Source organism: Cryptomeria japonica, chromosome 7, assembly GCF_030272615.1.
Source record: "Cryptomeria japonica chromosome 7, Sugi_1.0, whole genome shotgun sequence".
Lineage (NCBI taxonomy): Eukaryota > Viridiplantae > Streptophyta > Pinopsida > Cupressales > Cupressaceae > Cryptomeria > Cryptomeria japonica.
In genome coordinates this window covers 608,348,795-608,369,762 of record NC_081411.1, presented here as the reverse complement: position 1 = coordinate 608,369,762, position 20,968 = coordinate 608,348,795, and positions in this window count along the sequence as shown.

Sequence of the window (20,968 nt, the reverse complement as noted above, 5' to 3'; positions counted from 1 at the left end):
TTAAGGATTAAAGGATAGAATGGCTAACTATGGATGAATGTTAATTTTGGTATGGTAAGGATGCAAGAATGGTTTCTTGGGCACAAACTAGTAGCATGGATTTACTAAACTTGGAGATGAGATATGAGGGAATGGGGTCCTCAATTTATAGGAAGAGAGGAGGAGAAATGGAGGGATAGGATTGACCCAAGATGGAGGGTCAGGATTCCTTGTGAGCCAACACAAGGCCCAAGAGGAGGTGTGGAGACCAAGAGATATGCCTTAAAGGCATTTCTTGTCTCCACACTCCTCAAGGTTCATTGGAAAGACTTCCCAATGTGCCTTGGGAAGAGCAAGGGATAGGATATTCCTTAATGTATAGAAATGAAGAATTAAAAATTCTTCAAAAAGGATGCTCATGGGGATTGGAGGAATAAGGAGGAATTAACAATTCCTTGGAGGATGGGATGCTTAGAGGAAAATCTCACATTCACCTAGGAAAAGAGCATTTAAGGAGAGTGGTTGGATGGAAGGGACAAGTAGTTGACTTTGTGGCTAATCATGATGATTAGCCACTAGCAACTCATTAGGAGAGGGATTAGAAGAAAGATTAGGTGGGATTAGGGTAGATAAGATTTGTAGGAGGATTTGACTAGGAGAGAGAATGAGTGGAGGGAATTAAAAATTAGAAGAATAATGCTAAGTGAGTTTAGGGAGTTTCTAGAATAATTTATTAGGTTAATGATGGATTAGGAAAAAGGTGATTTGTAGGAATCACCTAGGTTAACTAATTAATTGAAATTAATTACTTGAGAGGAGGAATTTGAGGAGATTTAATATTGAGGATTTTTAGAGGAGTAAAAGGGGGTTGATTTATTAAATAAATCAATCAACAGACTATAGTGACAATATTAATTATAATTAATTAATATTGAGGAATTAAAAATTGGCATATGTCAAGAACTTAAAATAATTAAAATAATTATTTTTAAGTGTCTACATTTTGCCTCTCTTTTATGCAATGGCAAATTTGGCAGTGGGTAAAAGATAGAATAAAAATAAATAGATGCCCCAGCGTAAAGCGTGGGAGGTGTATGCTCCCTCAAGAATTTTGTTGAAAGAAAAATTGATGAAAAATTCTTGAAATAAAGAAGAAAGAATTTGAGTGGAGGAGATAAGTGAAAGAGAAAGAGAGAACAGATGTACAAAAACTAGAAGAGAATATAGAAGAAGAGAGACTGTAGAGGGAATGGGCCCTCGAGAGGGCCCATATAAGCCACAAAGGGCCAATGAGGAGTCATTGTTACACACAAGCCTTGGAGCCAATCAGACCGTAGAAGAGAGAAGGAGAGATGGATCGCATTCCCACATGTGATCATCGTGCGAAGAGGATCTGATGGTATGATAGACCCACCAGCTATGGACCACTACTATGTAGGACTATCCCTATTTTATTTTATTTTTAGGCTAAGGGTATAGTCAAGTCTTATATTAGGGCCAATATTTGGTGAGGCACACACGCTAATTTCCCTTTCAACGCGCGTGCCTATGGGGTAGCGTGAGTGCTAGTGAACAACACAGGCGCTCGTAGGCAATAAGTGGGTAGAACTGCATTTTTTTTGGGAGGGGGGAGGTGGTTTCTATGGGCGCTCGCACATCCGCGAGGGCACTCAAGGTGTTACGCAGGCACTCATGTTGTTGCGCGAGCACTCATGTTGTTGCATGGGTGCTCGTGTTGTTGCACGGGCACTCGCGTTGAAGGAGGTTGTAGGCAGGGGGAGGGGGTGGGCTAGGGTCTCTGCTAGCACATGCGCCAAGGTTTTGGCGTGAGCGTAGGGTAAATCAACGTGTGCACTGGGGAGGGGAGAGATTAGAGGTAGGCTTAGAATTTTTGGGATAGGTTGAGGGTATGGCTGGACCTGGAGGGTAGAATAGGACTTGAGGACATGGAAATAATGAATTGGTTTTGCTAGATGTAGCCTAAGTTGGGGCCATTGACTTCGATGGAGCATTGGATCGCCACCATGAGTTTATATCGAGAGTTGCAGCCTGATGAGTTGGAGGTGTTAGCTGCTTTAGGGTTGCATTTTGTGGGCAAGTGGTCGAGGATACATGCTCATACTGTGACGATGACAACATCAGTTGAGAGGTGGGACAGTAGGTATAACACCTTCTAGCTTCCTACTGGAGAGGCAATAGTGACTCTTCTAGATGTATGGAGGATCTTGAAGATCCTAGTTCACGGTGTCATCCCAGAGTACCATTTGGATGCAGTGGATTTTTATCTTCGGTAGGCTTGCGATTATGAGACCCCACCGATGTTGGGAAGGAGTAGGATGCACTTGGGTAGGGTGATTGGTATTTGGCATATTCCTTGCATGGTACTAGTGATTTGTGGATTCTTGAGCGAACGGATTATACCTAATCTGGGAGGGCATGGATTTCCTGTTGGATGGAGCAGGTGCCTTTATTTCATGGTTCATGATGGCATGCAGTATGCATGGGGAGCCATGATGTTTGCTCAGTTATATCATGATATGCATCTGGTGGTGTATAGGGAGTATGCTAGCTTGTCTACGGGAGTGACACTTCTCCATATCTGGGCTTGGGAGCATATTGCGGTTACTCGACCACTAGGTGTACGGGACAGGCGGGACTGTCAGCCATATGTGGACAGGTACAGGGGGTTGTTTCATTACACTTAGATAGGGTCTGTATGGTTTTGGCATTGGATTCTTGATGAGCTTATGCAGTTTACATGGTGGCCATTTTTGGGGTGTGAGAGATGGAAGGGGAACTGGTAGCTACACTAGGCTGGAGTGGAGATGTGGATATTCAGCAGGTCAGTATACATTATGGAGTATTATGCACCCTATAGAGAGGTGAGACAGCTTGGGCAGGTTTAGAACATAGTAGGGGACATCCCATTATATCCTTGGATTACATGGGAGGTAAGATTTTGGGGCCCTACAGTGAGTCCATTGGAGGGTAGGACCAGTTTTTAGACAGTGTCTCATTTGGTCTGGGATGAGCAGATGGGGGCAGGTGAGGATCCAGGGATGACAGGGGGATACAGGAGTTGGTGGGAGGGGCACTTGTTAGTATGTCTTACCATTCTTGGGGTTTTGGAGTTTGATGAGCTACAGTCAGTCGTAGATCAGGTAGTCGACGGGGAGGATGATGGGCCAGGTGAGAGAGTTGTGGTTTGTGTAGGGCATGGTGCTGGTGGACAGCAGAGGAGGGTCAGGGTTGTATGGAGGAGGGATCCTGAGGAGGGAGAGGGAGAGGGAGTACCAGTAGGAGAGGCCATATAGGGAGTGGCTGGTAGGGGAGAGGATGTTGTACCTATGGATGTTCCTAAGGCACAGGTGGAGGGGAGGGGAGGAGTGTCACAGGATCACCTTGACAGAGTGCAGTAGGAGAGAGATAGGACCCGAGTGAGGCTCCATTCTCTTGAGGATGAGATATAGATAGAGAGAGATGGGAGGGAGAGTATGGAGGTAGAGGTGGAGCAGCTGCAGTGAGAGATAGTAGATTTGATGGATAGCCTCCATACAGCGAGGATAGAGGTGGATGCTCTAAGGGAAGAGAGGGAGGATTCTAAGTGGATGCTAGAGGAGGCACAGATAGGGATGGCTATATTGGCCCTTTAGGATGTTATCTATCGATAGGATGATGAGCTAGAGGAGCTACAAGGTAGAGTGCAGAGAGCAGAGGCAGATGTGATACGCCTGCAGGGGGAGAGGGATGCAGCCTGACATATGTTGGTTCTTGCAGGGCTTGGGTAGATGTACTCTCATATGTTGCAGCAGCGGGATAGGACGGAGAGGGTAGTTCAGGAGGTAGGGTACTATAGGGGACTATATCACAAAGCAGTACCTATGCCACAGCGAGCAGCTTCGTACACTGTGAGTGTGCGATCTCACGAGACATAGAGTTAGCAGCCCACACAGAGCCAGCAGACAGGTGGATCGGTGGGTTTTAGGCCACCAAGAGGAGGGGGAGCAGAAGGATCAGGTGTAGGAGGTACAAAGGAGGGGGTGGAGAGGCAGGAGGGGATAGCTAGCTCCATTTTGTCTTATGTATCATATTTTGACCCTTCGAGGTGATCACTGTACCATTACAAACATTTTCATCTTTTTTGAGCTTATATATATGATTTGTGGTGATGGATGATGTGTGTACTTTATTATGATGGATTATATTTATTTTCTTATGATGTGATGTATGGATGGATATGTTGTGTTGACCTATTTGTGATGCAATGTGGATGCTTATATATGTATGCCTATGATATGTTGCTGACATGTTTATGGATGCAGGATGAGTGATCATTCTTTTTTATGTGTATATATGCCAATGTATGATGGATATGTAGATGTAAATGATTTATGATGAATGAATAATTAGCGTAGGTGCAATCTATATGAGAAATAAATGCAATGGAAATTATACAAATATTGCAAAGTCACCAATGGTATGCAAATGAATGAGTAATGAAATGTAATATACGTGAGTGAATTGATGTCCTCTATTATAAATGGATAAATGATGTATGCAATGAAATCTAAGTGCAACCTCATGTGGTAAATGTTTGTGAAAAAATGACAATCTAAATGAATAGTGTAATGAAATGAATAAGTAATGCAACCTAAATAAAATCTATATGAATAATGCAAAGAGGGAATATGCCAATAGTAATACAATGATCTTAGATGGAAAATAGAAGAATGTGGAATGAGGGGGGGTTAATTGAGGATGCCATGGGATAATTAGAATAGGACTTTATGGAATGATGGTGAGAGTTATGCACAAAAATGTGGAGAGACAACCTAGTTTGATATTGCCCTGGGTAGCCTGCACCACTGATTACAAGAATCAGGATGCCATGAGAAACCCAAGGCGTGGACTGACTCATAGTCAAATGTGAATTTCTTACACACAACTATGCAAGTGTTGAGAAACACTAATACAAAGTTGTGGGTACGTGCAAGGAAACCCTCAAACACACTGATACCTCTTGTACATGAGAGGGTAAGTGTGGATAAACACTAGTACTAGGTTGCTAGTTTATACAAGAGAGATCCAAAACATGCATGCTATGAAAATATGCCCCAGTATGCACCTATTGTAAACATACCTGGATATGGAAAATCCAGGAAATCGTAGATAGATGCAGCCGTACGGAAAAAGATGCAAATCTAAATGAAAAACCCAAGAAATCAAACAAGTCATTCATTCTTAACCAACTGACACCTCTTGCCAAGAGTAGGATTAGGGTGGAGGATTAAGTTTCCAGGTGAGGGAAGGATTCATCCCTAGGGAAAAGGACAAATCGGGTGGACTTTTTGATTAGGCAAGTGATCATATGGCTTTGAAGATTAACTTGTGGACTTAGGACTATTCTCAAGACTTTGTGAAGCTCACACAGAGGCACACAAGCTCAGTTTTGATGGGACACTCTTTACTCATGATTAAGGTGAAGACTCATCATCATACGCGTGATTTATTCGGAGGTGGAAGGGAAAGGATGTTGTGATGGGTGGATTGGATGGGGGGGGTGATGGAGCACCGACCTATTAGATGATGGATCTAGTTTATTTACCTTGGTGCCTTCAAGGAGGTTTTCACCAAGGTACTTGTCCATAGCGCCACAAAGTGATTTTCACTGATGGACAAATTGATTTTTCTTTTTTCTTTTTTTCTTTTTTTTTTTGGTGTCATAGGGTGCCTGTTTGCCAGGTTTTCACCAGAGTGACGATGTTTTTTCAAGATCTTTTTCTCATTTTTATGTATTTTTCATTTTTTTTTACAATTAATGACTTTCTGAGGCTAGGAATAGAATCTTTTTAGGTGCATGATATTCATTGGATCATCTAGAGGATCTCCTTCAGGAGTAGCCAATTGATAGGCCCCTGATCCATATTTTGTTGTGATTACATATGGTCCAAGACAATTAGGCTTGAACTTGCATTTATTTTCTCTTTCTTGAAGGTTTTTTTGATTCTCCATGAGGACAAGATCACCAATTTCAAATTCTCGGGTTCTAACTTTCTTGTGGTAACTCATGCGTAGATGATTCTAATATACCCGGAGATGGTTCAAGGCCTTGAGGCACCTTTCATCTAACAATTCTATCTCTTGTAAGCGGGAAATTATGTATTCTTCATCTGGTAGGATATTTTGCAGCGATACCCTTAGAGAGGGGATATCGATCTCAGGGGGGGACAGATTCAGAGCCAAAGACAAGGGAATAGGGGGTGGCACCTGTGGGTGTGTGGATGGAAGTGCGGTAGGCCCACAAAGTAGGATGGAGTTGGAGGTGCCAACCATGGCCAAATTCATTGACTATCTTTTTGAGGATTTTTATTAGGGTTTTGTTAGAAGCCTCAGCTTGACCATTACCTTGGGGGTAATATGGGGTGGAGAAGCGATGTTGGATGTCAAATTTTGGTAGAGTTCTTTGACATCCTGGTTTTTAAATTGTCTGCCATCATCTGTAATGATAACTTTTGGAATGCCATATCAACAGATCAAGTAGTTGAGGATGAATTTGGATATCTGCTTACCAGTGGTAAAAGTAAGAGGGATAACCTCTACCCACTTGGTGAAATACTCGGTGGTAGTGATAATGAATTTATGCCTGTTAGAGGATGAAGGGTGGATTTTCCCAATAAGATCGAGCCCCCAATATGAGAAGGGTCGAGTTGTAATGAACAGCTACAATTCTTGTGATGGTGCATGGATCTTGTCGCCATGTTGTTGGCAAGGGATGCATTTCTTCACATAGTTATATGCATCTACTTCCATTTTAGGCCAATAATATCCTGTTCTCAAAATATTTTTAGCCAAGGTGAGCCCACTTGAGTGTGCCCCACAAATGCCTTCGTGTACTTCACGTAATGCCCATTCCGCCTCTTGTTTATCTAAACACCTTAGGAGGGAACCATCAAAATACCTTCTAAATAGGGTGTCTCTAAGGATGGTGTAATGATCACATCGGTGAATGAAGGTTTGTTGTTGGGTTTTTGTAAGGTGTGGGGGAATGGTGTTGTCTTTTAGGAAAGTGAAGGTTTCTTGGTACTAGGGGGACTCGGGACCAATGAGTACACACACCATTTCAGACTCTAGTAGATCGTATGTCGGAATGAATAGTTGCTCGACCAGGAACTCACACTTCTAACTATGTGTTGGTATCTGAAGGAGGGAGCCAATGGTGGCCATTGCATCTGCAACCCTATTGTTTATTCACGGGACTAGATCAAACTTGATCATTGTGAAGTGCTTCTTAAGATCTTCAACCATGCTATGATAGGGGAGAAGTTTGTCATCTTTCGTTTGGTATTTATCATTGACTTGTTTTATGACAAGCTGGGAATCACCATAGACTTGTAATTCCCTTATTTTCCACTGGATAGCCAAGCATAATCCTATAATGAGTGCCTCATATTATGCGATGTTGTTGGTACATGCAAAAGCTATCTTGTATGACTCTGGGATGCAATCTCCTTGAGGTGTGATCAGTAGTATTCCTACCCCGATCCATTTTGGGTGCAAGAGCCATCAAAGTATAATTGCCATGTGGAGGATGTGGTGACAGTCATAATGAATTCATCTGGTAGTTATGTAAGAATAGGATGGTCACCTGGAAGTGGAGCGTCAACCAGCTGATCTGCAATGACTTGTCCCTTGATTTCTTTTCTATCTACATATTCAATGTCAAACTCACTTAACAACATGACCCATCTAGCGGTTATGCTAGTGAGGGTAGCTTTTGACAAGAGATATTTAAGTGGGTCATGTTAGCAATCAGTTTTGTTTTGTTGTTAAGCATATAGTGTCAGAGTTTTTGTGTACTAAATACCAATGACAAGCATACTCTTTCAATAGGGGTATAATTAAGTTCATACCCCACTAGTGTCTGACTGATGTAATATATGGCATGTTCCTTCCCTTGATCATCTATTTGTGCCAATAAGGCCCTTGATGCCACTGTGGTAGCACATATGTACAAAATAAGAGGTTTTCCAAGAGTAGGAGGCATAAGAACTGGAGGTGACACCAGATAAATTTGAGTTTTCAAAGGAATTTTGACACAAGCAGTACCATTTGAATTTTGTGTCTTTGCGCAACAGGTGTGCAAATGGATGGCATTTATCTGCAAGTTGTGAAATAAAATGTCTTAATAGATTGGAGTTTTCCCTAGAGGTTGTGCAGTTGTCTGAGAGTCTTTGGTGGAGGCATTTCCATGATGGCTTTCACCTTTGCAGGATCAACCTTGATGCCTTTGTGAGAAATAATGAAACCTAGTAGTTTTCTCGATGTGACACCAAAGACACACTTCTTAGGATTGAGGCGTAGTTTGTATTATTCCAATCTTTCAAAGATCTTCTTTAAGATAGGGATGTGTTCCTGTCTTGTCTTTGATTTGCCTAGCAGATTGTCCATATAGTCTTCCAAAATTTTATGCAAGAGGTCATGAAATATTGTTGTCATGGCATGCTGATATGTGGCTCCAACATTTTTTAGGCCAAAAGGCATGACCTGGTGACAGAAAGTTCCCCATGGTGTTGTGAATGCAGTTTTATGTTGATCTTCATCTGCAATCCTGATTTGATTATATCCAGAAAATCCATCCATAAGTGATAGCATCTCATGCCCTATTGTAAGGTCCACAATCATATCTATGTTGGGGAGCAGGAAATCATCTTTAGGACAAGCCTTGTTTAGATCTCGGAAATCAATACAGATGTGGATAACCCCAACAGGTTTGCTGGCAGGTACAATGTTGGATACCCATTCAGCGTAGTCTATTGGTTTGATGAATTATGCGTCCAACATATTTTAGAGTTCTTCCTTGACCAGGAGTGCAATATGTGGATGAATTTTGCACAACTTCTATTTTACAGGTTTTGCATCTAGGTAGACAGCAAGATTATGAACCACCAAGTCAAGATCTAGACCTAGCATATTAGCATAGGACCTTGCGAAATTGATTTTTGTCTCTATGAGGAAACTGATGAAGTCTTGTTTCTCTTGCTCTGTGAGGGACTTGGCAATGAGCACGTTTTTTGGAATTTCTTTGGTGCCCATATTGATACTGTTTGTTTCTTTTATTAACAAATTTGACCTATCTTGTGGAAGATAACCAATGGTAGGGAGGTCAAGTCCCTCATCCTCAAGTGCCTTTTCTAGGTTTTCACTTTTAGATACGCCCTTTGTTTTTTCTTTTTGCTCATCCAAAGGTGCCTCGGAGAGGTTTTCACCTAGGGAGTCATGTTTTTTATTTTGATTATCTTTTTTGTGGCTAAGGGCATTGACCTGACTACCAAAGTATCCTTTTTCATGTAGTTGAATATCATGAATCCTATTGCAGTCTTCCAAATTTCGCATAGTCAGGAGAGTAATGAGAGCGTTATTATTGGCACAAATGTCTAAAGTGGGTTTGTCTCATTGGCCCCAGTCTATGAGTTCGGGATGGACAAGATGTAGCTCATGTGAAATGGGAGGGGTTATGGGGTTGATGGAATTGACGTGAGTGTCAAAGAAGATGTCCTTTTCGTATTCATAAGGCATTTCATGGAAATCCTCTTGGTCAAAATTTTTAATATCCAAAGAAGGACTTGAAGGGGCACCAGCGATAGTAATCTTAGGCACTGGGGTGTACCCCAAGCCTTTGTTGTACTTGTAGGAGATAGGATTTATGGGTGTTTTTCTTCCTTTCTCCTCTGGTTCCAAGTCGTGTCCTTTGTAACCCATTTTTTCAACTATAGTTGATGCTTTTGGATACATTTTTTTAGGTATTTTTGATGGGTCTTCATCTTCTTCCTAGTACAACCATGAAGAGACATTTGTGTCAAGGCTTTCCTCATCAAGTGAGCCCCATTGTTGGAAGGCAGTATCTTTGCATTGTATAACTAGTTTTTGATCTTTTTTGAGTTCTTTTGGTTTGCCAAATGACTTAGGAGATAAGGGGAGGTTGCCTATTAATAAGACATCCTCCAATTTGTATTCTCCACAGCCATTATCCAGGATCTTGATTTGTGGGTTTGCTTGGGATGAGGTGGAGGCAACATTTGATGTGTCAGATGGAGGAGTTGGTGAGGGTCTATTTAGTGGGAAATGATATGGATGCTTCCTAAGAGCTTGCAATATTGGAAAGGTTGTGGATCACCTTTGATAGTGATCTCTCTTCCGTTGAAGGGGAATTTGATGCATTGGTGATAAGTGGAGGGTACGGCTTGCAAGGATTGAATCCATGGCCAGCCGAGAAGGATGTTATAGGGGAGAGAGAGATCTAGTACTTGGAATGGGGCTTCAATTTTGATAGGGCCCACTTGAAGAGGTAAGGTGATCATGACCTTTGAAACTTTTTATGCATCATCATATGCTTTTATTATGATCCTTCCTGATGTATCTACCAAGTCCTCAAAAAGTTCCAAGTGTTTTATTAACTTGTAAGTACACAAATTGAGTCTGGATCCACCGTCTATCAGGATACATTTGACCTTGTGCTTCTGGATAAGGACTTGGATGTGCAAAGCTTTATTATGGTTTTCATCTGCAGGAGCATCATTGGAAGTGAACAGAAGGTGTTGTTGGGCAGAAAGGTTTCCAATGAGAGCTTGAAATTGGGTAGCATTGATATTATCAGGAACGCAAGACTCTAGGAGAGCTTGTTCCAAAAAAAATTTATGGATGGGGGAAGTCTTGAGAAGTTCTACGATGGATATTTGTGCGGGGGTCTTCCCAAGTTGGCCAAGGAGGTCATATCGACGGGTGGAAGACATGGGGGGAGGTTTTGGTGGGGGAGGAGCTCCTTGCACGGTGACTCTTCCTCGGTGAGTGGTTACATTGTAGTCATTCTGAGAGTAGGAGGTGGAAGGCGTAGCACCTTGAATGACTATCCTAGCAGGGTTAGGTCTACTTTGGGGAGGGGAAGGGTTAACTCCTTGGATAGTTATGACATTGACATGATTTTCTATGGGCTCAATGCGACCTACTAAAGAGTTAAAGCCGGTTATGTGATTAGTGTAGTCATAGTTCATCGCATTAGATGATCAACCTTTTCCTTTATCATGTTTCGGGAAGTGTTCCTGGTACATTTTGAGTTTGTCATTGTTATTACCAGGTTTTGCATTTGCTACTTCAATTTCACCCCTATCAATGTGATCTTGTATGTAGGTTTTAAGCTTCATGCATTTTCATGTATCATGTCCCTTGATACAATGATACTCACAATATTCATTCTCGTTATACCACCTAGGTTTGGGTTGATTGGGATCAAACAGGCAAGTAATCAGGAAAACCATTATGTCTGCTTGAACAAGCTTTTGAAACACCACTTCAATGGGCTCAGCAAGAGGAGTGAAGTCTCTTGGAGTCCTTTTGTTGGATCAGGGTGGTCGCCCTTGGATTGAGACATTGTTATGAGTCTTTTGGGATTGATTTTAATTATTTTGATTGTTGAATTGGCGATTCGTGGGGGTGGTTTTTGGAGGAGCAGCCATGGTCTGGACCCATTTTGCATCAGTTACACCGTCATTGACTACATTCTTGTTTTTGGACCAGAACATTGGTTTATCATTATGATAAGAGGAAGAATTTTGACTTGATCTTTGGTAGTGCTTTAAGGTTCCTTCCTCTAACAAGACACATTCAAGGGCTAGGCCCTTATCAGTCAATTTTTGGAAAGATTTAATACATTGAGATGTCAGAGGCCTTGATAGTTTAGGCACTAGATTCTTTTGAAATAATTCAATTTGGTGTTGTTCTAGCATGTCCCATTGGAATTTCTTGATGAGGTGTTGCCTTCTTTGCAAGAAGTTAGTGAAAGTCTCTTTGGGCCTTTGCTTTGTGTTACACAGGTTCATCATGGAAACATCATTAGCCATGTTGTAGGCATAGTGAGCCACAAACTTCTCTGCCAAGTTAGGGAAGGAGATAATGGAACCTCACGGTAAGGACGAGAACCATGCCAGGGCATCTCCCGTGAGACTCTTAGGGAAGAGTCTTTGAAGGTATAGGTCACTAAGGAGACTTCTTGACATAGGATGTGAAATTCCCAAACATGGTCACGGGGGTCCCCTTTGCCCTCATACTTGGTAAAATTAGGGATCTCAAATCCTGGGGGGTAAGGTGCAACTGATATAGATGGTTCATAAGGATAAGGACAAAATTCCTCAAAGGAGTAAGGTTTCCTTTTGTTATTCCCTTCTTTCATGTTCTTGATGATGTTTTTCATGTCCTGAATTTCTTTAATGAGGTCTTGTTGTGGATTTTGGAAATGATGGATTGTGTTTTCCCCTAGAATCAAATGAGTCATCGAAGGTGCACTGCCACTAATGTATTGATATGATGAGGAAGCAGAGATATGAGATGTGATGACCGACATCACAGGGACTTGAGTGACAGTCGGTTGCGACCCACAAACTATTGTGATAGGATTAAGTGCAGCCTGGATGAAGCTAGCGACATTTTTTATGGGAATGGAGGTTTGTAGAATAGAAATATATGGTTGAGTAGAAGAAGATGGTATAGAGGCATGTTGGAGAATAGATGAGATCAGATTTGATAGTGGTATAGATGGTAAGGAGGAAGAAGGTTGAATCAAGACCACGTGGGGAGGTGTCGTGGGTGCTTATGATTGAGGTTGAATGATTGGCAGGGCCGCAATCAATTGAGTTTGAATAACAGGTACAGCGGTATGAGTGGGAGCAAGGTCTCCTTATGGTTGTTGACGAAGGGTGGATTTATCAAAATCAGGTGGGAGTTGAGCTCCATTTTCAAGGAGGGTCTTTAGAAGTGTGGTAGGATTGTGTTGGATAAATTTCTCCAACATCTCTTGATTATAAGAGTCTGCTAGGAAAGTTTGCACTTCCGAAGAGAGTTCATCTTGGTCAACCATATTAGGATTTTGTGTTTGATTTTGGATGCTAGGTTACCCACTTTGTGTAGGATCTTGTGTAGAATCTTCATATAGGACACTAATGTCGAGCATACCATATTGTTGTTCGGCCATCTTTTTTTTGAGATCGAGTTGTGACCATACAAGAATAACCTTAGAAAAGATTGAAGGAGGAAATTTGTGATGAGAGGACTTAGCAAGGCTCTTGCATTTTAGGATTTGAATTTGATGAAAATGGATTTTGCTGATTGATAATGTCCTTGGATTAGAACCCATATTTGATTAGGATTGCACCTTAGTCCTTGGATAAGGATCTTAGCTGGGAAATATTGATGAACCCCCAAACGAGGTAATGACCAAGTTGGGTAGAATTTAGACCTTGGAATGATTATCAAAAATCCTTTCTTCCACTAAGGGTTGACTAATGACCCTAAGTAAAACAAAGATGTGAGATAAGAGTCTTGATTGAATCAAAGGATAAGACAAAGCTACTTGGAGAGGATACTTCTTCAAGCACAAAGCCAAGTGATTAAGGATGAGGTCTAAATGAAACTTCACAAGGCATGCAACCTTAATGTGAGGTTTAATTGGATTTGATTTGGATTTTGAGAATTGATTTGATAATTGAAGGTGATTGATTTTGTGATTGATTGATGTGCTAAGTCCTTAGGAAAATATTGAGGATGATTTATTGAAGAGGGATGATGGTGATGATTAGAATAAATTTGGTGACTAGGCTATCCTTGGCATGAACAGGACTCAATAGATGATTGGTTCAGATGAAAAGTTGTACAAAGGGACACGACCACCCTGATTTTGATGATAGTTGGTGTTAAAAGACAAACCTGAACCTTGATGGAGGGCACAGACTCTTAATTCATCACTAACATCAAACTCATTTCTATGACCATGGACATAATCATGGTAATGATGTAAGAAGGTCATGTGCTTAAGCAAGAGTTTGCAGTTTGTGTACCAAAATTTATGACGTCTAATGAGTTGTGTTTGTGTGAGCTTCTTCTTCTTGATAGGTTAGTGGATTGACTTTTTAGGATGCTTATACAACTTAGGTTTATGAAACATGAGACGGACGAAGTTTCAATGCAATTAGGACCTTATGTGGATGGTGACTAGGATGTGACTTGGATGGTTGTTTGTTTTTAGACAAGTGGTTTTGCAGAGTGTTTGAGGATAATGATGTGTTTAGTCTACTCATGGAAAGTAAGTACCAAGAAAAGAAAACACAATAATCAAATGAATTTTATCTGAAAGACACTCATGCTCATATACAACATTCTTAAGGCTGGCAAGGATAATATTCATTGGATCCCAATTGGTTTCCCAACCATGCTTACCCAGAGTTGACACTTAGATGCTTGACCCCACTAGCTCCCCTCCATGGCACTCACTTCTCCGGGGCATCCAAACATCAATTTCCATGAAAAATCCTCATGGCAAACTTTGTGTCTCTACTGAGGGTCGTAAAAATATGGGCGGCTTCGGAGGTCCGACCTCCTGCACCAACGACTAGAAGGTTTTTGGCCACAATGCACAAGGTTTTTTATATGTCTTCCCATTAGGAGCTACCCTTCACAGTTGGGCAAGTGCAATTGAGGCCTATAGCCCAACAAAGCACCAAGAACTTAGTAGTCATGCAAGCATGATTGAGATCTCTAGGATCCTACTAAGCACCCAATGTGAGAGTGAACTCTCATATAGCCCCAACCATTGATTCTTTTGTCCTCAATGGCCTATTTATTATAGTGAGTTGGGAACCCCAGGTCTGGGTGTACTCACTTGGGTCATTCCCCTCTCACCGGCTCAAAGAGAAACTTGGGAGGGCAGGCCCACTAAGGGTAAACATGTGACAAACATGAAAAGCTTGGAGGGTCTAGATTTCTGATCATCTAGATAGACGAGAGAATACTCTCCTACCTTTACACTTTTCACAAACACAAAAAGACAATGATTTATTTACCCCCTAATTAGATCTAGGTTCCTAGTTAAAAAAAAAGACACAAAGTTTGATTGAAACTCCTAGGCAACCTGCAAAACAATTGGATTAGTATGTTTTTGTATTTCTTAGGTCTTGGATAGCTGAGGAAGCTGCAACACTCATAAAAAAAAATCAGTAACTACTAGCCTACAGAAGTAGTGCATGCGCTGAAATACAGTCAGTCATGCTGAAGCGCCTACGCAGGCACTAAAACGCCTGCATACGCGCTTAAGAGGCCCAAAATCCAAACAAATTACAGAAAATGAATGTAAACAAGACTGCTGATTTATACCTGACTGTCATGTCATTCTATAACGGTCGTGCTGAAGACCTTGCACATGCGCTGAAATGCCTGCGCTCGCACTGAAACACAAAAAAAACTTGCAATAAAAGTTAGCAGTTAGATTTCAAAATTCAAATTTTAAAATTTTTTGCAGAGGGCGGGATTCTGAAAATAGTCACACTAATATAGTTTCTCCCATGCTGAAACATAGGCGTATGCACTAAAACGCGAACGCCTGCACTAAAAAGACCAAAAGAATTAGTAGATTTCAAAAATGGAAGCAAATTTTTTTTTTTGAATTTTAAGGTGCTTACACTGGTGCGTCTGTGCACATGCTGAAAGGTCTTTCTATCACGCTAAACCTTAGTCGTTTGTGTTGATTTGTAGGTGTTTGCACTCTTCTAATACCTATGACTTGCACACTCACAAAAACTCACAAAAATGTTAAATTTAGGGACCTGGGTCCCACCGGGCATGCCAAAATGAAGATGATAAAAACCAGCAAGGTTAATTCTAGTGGTTAGTAAACAAACAAAGCACTAAAACATATAAAAAACATGGAACATAAATCAAAACACATGAAAATATAAAGACAATGCTTATACCTTGCAATCTTATACCTTCTCCCTCAGACCGAGCTTGGTGAAGTGAAGGCACCCCTTGATGATGATCCACTTGATATGCTCCTTTGAGTGATTTGAATGTGGTTGGCTTTCCAATAGTGTACACAAATTGATGTGATGGATTAAGGATTAAAGGATAGAATGGCTAAGTATGGATGAGTGCTAATTTTGGCATGGTAAGGATGCAAGGATGGTTTCTTGGGCATAAACTAGCAACATGGATTTACTAAACTTGGAGATGAGATATGAGGGAATAGAGTCGTCAATTTATAGGAAGAGAGGAGGAGAAATGGAGGGCTGGGATTAACCCTAGATGGAGGGTCAGGATTCCTTGTGAGCCCAAACAAAGCTGAAGAGGAGGTATGGAGACCAAGAGATATGCCTTAAAGGCATTTATTGTCTCCACGCTCCTCAAGGTTCATTGGGAAGAACAAGGGATAGGATATCCTTGAGGGATGGAAATGAAGAATTAAAAATTCTTCAAAAAGGATGCTCATGGGGATTGGAGGAATAAGGAGGAATTAAAAATTTCTTGGAGGATGGGATGCTTAGAGGAAATCTCACATTCACCTAGGAAAAGAGCTTTTAAGGAGAGTGGTTGGATGGAAGGGACAAGGTGTTGACTTTGTGGCTAATCATGATGATTAGCCACTAGCAACTCACTAGGAGAGGGATTAGAAGAAATATTAGGTGGGATTAGGGTAGATAAGATTTGTAGGAGGATTTGACTAGGAGAGAGAATGAGTGGAGGGAATTAAAAATTAGAAGAATAATGCTAAGTGAGTTTAGGGAGTTTCTAGAAGAATTTATTAGGTTAATGATGGATTAGGAAAAAGGTGATTTGTAGGAATCACCTAGGTTAACTAATTAATTAAGAGGAGGAATTTGAGGAGATTTAATATTGAGGATTTTTAGAGGAATAAAAGGGGGTTGATTTATTAAATAAATCAATCAACAAACTATAGTGACAATATTAATTATAATTAATTAATATTGAGGAGGAATTAAAAATTGGCATAATTAATAAATTAATTATGTCAAAAACTTAAAATAATTATTTTTAAGTGTCCATAGATATATCTCAATTCGCACAATTACCTCTCTCTGATAATGCAGACATAACCATACCATCCTCTGCAAATTACATAAATATCTCCTATATATACATATCAACAACCTTGATAACAAGGTCAGCTAAACTCTAAACCCATAATTACAAAAATTCATCACACGATACCACCGGACCAATATTATGATTTACATTACATAGCATGGACCTAATATAAATTCCCAAACAATTATATCCATCATAAATTCCACTAAGACCTATATCAACACGTTTCACCAACTGGTAGAAACCCTCAGTACAAATAACACAAAATAACCAACCGGATCTAAATAGGATCACCAAATCATCACGCCAGCCAATGCGAAGCCACCAAACAATTAGGACATGATCAAGATCACCTTCAACACATTAGGAACCATTTTCTATAAGCCAAACCAAAATCACTTAACCAAATCATTAAATATCACCAATCGATAAAGCCAACCGATACCAAGAAATATCAACTGGTAATCCAAAACATAAGTGATATCTTTCGTAGCACCAAATCATGAACCAACTAAATGTGACAATCATATAACCAACTGAATAACCATCCAAAAACCAAAACCAATGATCTGATCATACCGGATCAGAATCTTTGATAACCAAGTCCAATCGGAATAGGTCCAACCAGGATACCAGTAACCAACCGGTAAAGAACCATATCCAACCGGAGCATAGTGTTGACATCAATGACAACACAAACAATTTCAGCATATTGCCAACAATCTCCCCCTTTGGCATTGATGGCAACACTAACTATGAAAAACATCCAAGTGCCAAGGAATGCCAACAATTTTCCCAAACAATCAAGAACCAAAAAAATATCTCTCCTCGTAAGATTTTCTATAATTCATATGAACACTATCTCCCCCTTTGAAATCAATGACAAAGGGTTGATGCCAAACGAAACAACTGACTACTCCCCCTGAGCAGCAGCATCATCCCATCAACCCAGATCAAAATATATTTATGATAAGCTCACCAGATTGATCCATCCCTGTATCTCTAAGTCTTTGTTAGAGGGGTGGTGACCCCCAACTAATCTCTAAGATATTCAAAAGCATCTTTAGGCAATGGTTTTGTTAGAATATCTACATAATGTTCTTTAGTAGGAACATAAACCAATCTGAATTACTTTGCTTCAACCTTTTCCTTCAAGAAATTATACCTTATTGAAATGTGTTTTGATTTGGAATGAAATATTGGATTCTTTGACATATCAATAGCATTAGTATTATCATAGTGAATAACAATAGGCTCATCATAACTTACCCTTATATCCTTCAACATTTGCTTCATCCATAAGATTTGGTCATAGTTTGTTGCAACAACTACATATTTAGCTTCAGCGGTACATGATGAATTGCATGATTGTTTCTTGCTAAGCCATGAAACCAATTTCTTCCCAAGAAAGAATGCACCACCTGTAGTGCTCTTCCGTTCATCAACATCTCCTAGCCAATCTGAGTCTGTATAGGCACATAATATGAAATCATCATCCTTTGGATACCATAACCCATACTCTGTTGTTCCTGCCAAATATCTGAATATTCTTTTAATAGCAATATCATGACTTCCTCTGAGATCTGACTGAAATCTAGAAGCAATGTAGACAGCATTCATTATATACAATCTGGTATGAGTTAAGTATAGTAATCCACCAATCATTGATTTGTATCTAGATGGGTTCACTCTAGGAGATTCATCTTCCTTAGACAATTTGCAACCTATTTTAATAGGAGTACCTGTTGGTCCCAACCGGTGCTAAGAGGGGAGGGATGAATCAGCACTATACTAGTTCTACCAGATATAACCTTAATCAAATTTTCTACTCAAACTTAACACTTATCAGTATAAGCAGCATTAATAAGAAACATGCACACATAAAATCAATTACACATGAACACCAAGGTTTATCACGTGGAAACCCAAATGGGAGAAAACCACAGTGTGAATAGAAACTCACAAAATCTGCACTCTTCTAGAGTACGCCTAGTGAGGAGCCATCCCCATTAGGAGATTACAAAGACACTATCAAGTGCCACCCGGTTAAGGGATTTTCTTCAAGGCTAGTTAGAACCTTTACCTTGTTAGAGGTAGCCTTGTTAAAGGACTTAGGATCATCAATTAAGATGCCACCCGGTTAAGGGATTTTGCAAAGGGACTTGTTAAAGTCCACCCGATTAAGGGATTTTACTATTGTAGTTATTAGTAAACAACAAAGAGAATGATCTACTATAATAGCTACTCTTAGCTTAATTAGATCCAATTGAAGCTCTTTTTTTTACCACTGATTACACTTGCTTTGCACTCTGTTGGTGCTCTGCATTCTTTCTCTATTCTTCACACTATTCAATCTCTACACACTCTCTTCACCACTCTGGTATTCACTTAGAAGTTTTGCACTCTTCTCACCTTGCTGGATTGCCTCTCTTCTAGATTGCACTTAGCAATTTCACGATCAAAACTTTTTGGTTTTTTCCAAAAACCTTTATACCATGTTTTGCCAACACATAACTGTTGTTTCCTAAATGAGTTCAAACCTAAAACTCGATAAATTTGAAATTCAAATCTTCCCACATTTTCTCTACGTGCTCTCCATCATTCTCACTAGCAACTCATCCTTATCTACCACCACAACTCATAATTTTAGCAACTTTTGGGTCGTGTTCTGACTTTTTAATGTGAACCAGAAAATCCACACAAATCTCACCTTAACTGGTTGTTAACTATTGTAGACTTCACTAGCTATTTGTTTGATGATATCTCACCCTGACTGACTCACCTTTGGTCATCGCATCCAACTTACCGATCACTGCTCTGAGATTCTTGGTGCATAGCATCCTTCAACCTGTATCACCGATTTACCGGTGTAACTCTTCATCTTTTGCCACCAGTCACTAATCATCAAGAAGACTAGTCACCTGTCTGTCTAGAGTGTTCTAGTCGTACATAAGACTACTAAACTACAATCTAATTCACCTCCTGTAACCACATCATCATGACAACTACTAGTTTAAGAAACTAATGTCAACACCTATCGGATGCTTGACTGACCAGTCAGCTACTCTGTTTATCCTTCAACTGATTAGTCTTCAACCAACACACTGCTTAAGTGTGTCAATAATGCATATTAGGGAAGCACTTAATCCTCCATATTGTTTGCAGCCATGAGTAAACCATTGAGGTTTACCACACCTCCTTTCCTATGGGCTTGGCCTTATTCACCGGTAAGTGTTTGTCATCAATGACAATACTAACTGATGAACCGGTTGTGCCAACACCATCAGTTATGCCAACAGGTTTTGAGTTTTTAAGACCAAATTTCTAAAGCAATTCCTTCACATACTTAGTTTGACAAATGAAAATACCATTATCATTTTGAGTAATTTGCAAAGCTAAGAAAAATTTCATCTCTCTAATCATAAACATTTCAAATTCATTCTTCATATCATCAACAAATTTTATGCATAGATTTTCTTCTCCTCCAACAATGATATCATCAACAAAGACTTAAATGATCAACATGTCATCATGCTCAATCTTATAATATAAGTTACTATAAGTATTACCTTTGCTAAAATTGAGCTTTGAAAGATATTTATCTAATCTAGCATACCATGCTCTAGGGGCTTGTTTCAATCCATTTAAAGCTTTCTTCAATCTGCAAACCACGTCTTTGTTCTCTGATAATAAAAATCCATCAGGTTGCTCAATGTAGACTTCTTCTTCAAGATCTCCATTCAGAAATTCACATTTATCATCCATCTAATATACCTTATAGTTCTTGTGTGCAGAATAGGCAACAAATAGTCTTACCGCTTCAACCCTAGTAACTGAAGCATAAATTTCATCATAATCAACTCCTTCCTGTAAATATCCTTTGCAAACCAATCTATCCTTGTTTCTTACAACCTGACCTTCCTCATTTAATTTATTCCTAAAAACCCATTTGGTTCCAATAACATTTTTATCTTTAGGCCTAGGAACCAATTCCCATGTTTTATTCTTTTCTATCTAATTCAATTCTTCTTCCATAGCTCTCATCCAATTTTCATCTTTACTTGCT